A 581-nucleotide genomic window follows, 5' to 3' on the forward strand; every position below is an offset into this window, starting at 1 on the left:
CACTCTTTATTTCCAGCCTTTAGGTGGGCCACTGCTCCCTTAATTGTCTTGCAAAACTGACTGACTAGGGGGGAAGCAAAGAAGAATGTTTGACACTCAGAAGTTTTTGATCCAGTTTAGGTGAAAGTCCCACAACTGACTTGTGGCAACAGAAAGTGCAGGCACCTAGCATATAGAGGGGGAAAAGGCAGCCGCCAGTATCATAGCTGATTGAACATAAAATTACATGTAATAACCAAACAGAAAACACATGTCCCTAAGAAGTGGGGTGGGGAAGGGACTGGGAAGAGGCATCTCAGAGGGGCAGGGAGAGGAAACAGTCCAGACCACAAATACCCAGTTTGAGTGAACAGATCTTCCTCTTTAAACTTTATCAAGACTTTGGTATCAGTTATCTGACAGACTTCTTTGTTGATTCCTAGAAATTCAGTTAATTTTTTTTTTTTTTTTACAGCTACATGTGGCATGATGAAACTTATCTTTTGAAGCAGCACAAAAATTCAGACCAAAAAAATAGTATTTCAGACTTAGTAAAGATAAGGAAGCAAATTTTCTCATGGCAAGAACAAGGTATTTGAAAA

This window comes from Mycteria americana, chromosome 2 (assembly GCF_035582795.1).
Source record: "Mycteria americana isolate JAX WOST 10 ecotype Jacksonville Zoo and Gardens chromosome 2, USCA_MyAme_1.0, whole genome shotgun sequence".
Classification (NCBI taxonomy): domain Eukaryota; kingdom Metazoa; phylum Chordata; class Aves; order Ciconiiformes; family Ciconiidae; genus Mycteria; species Mycteria americana.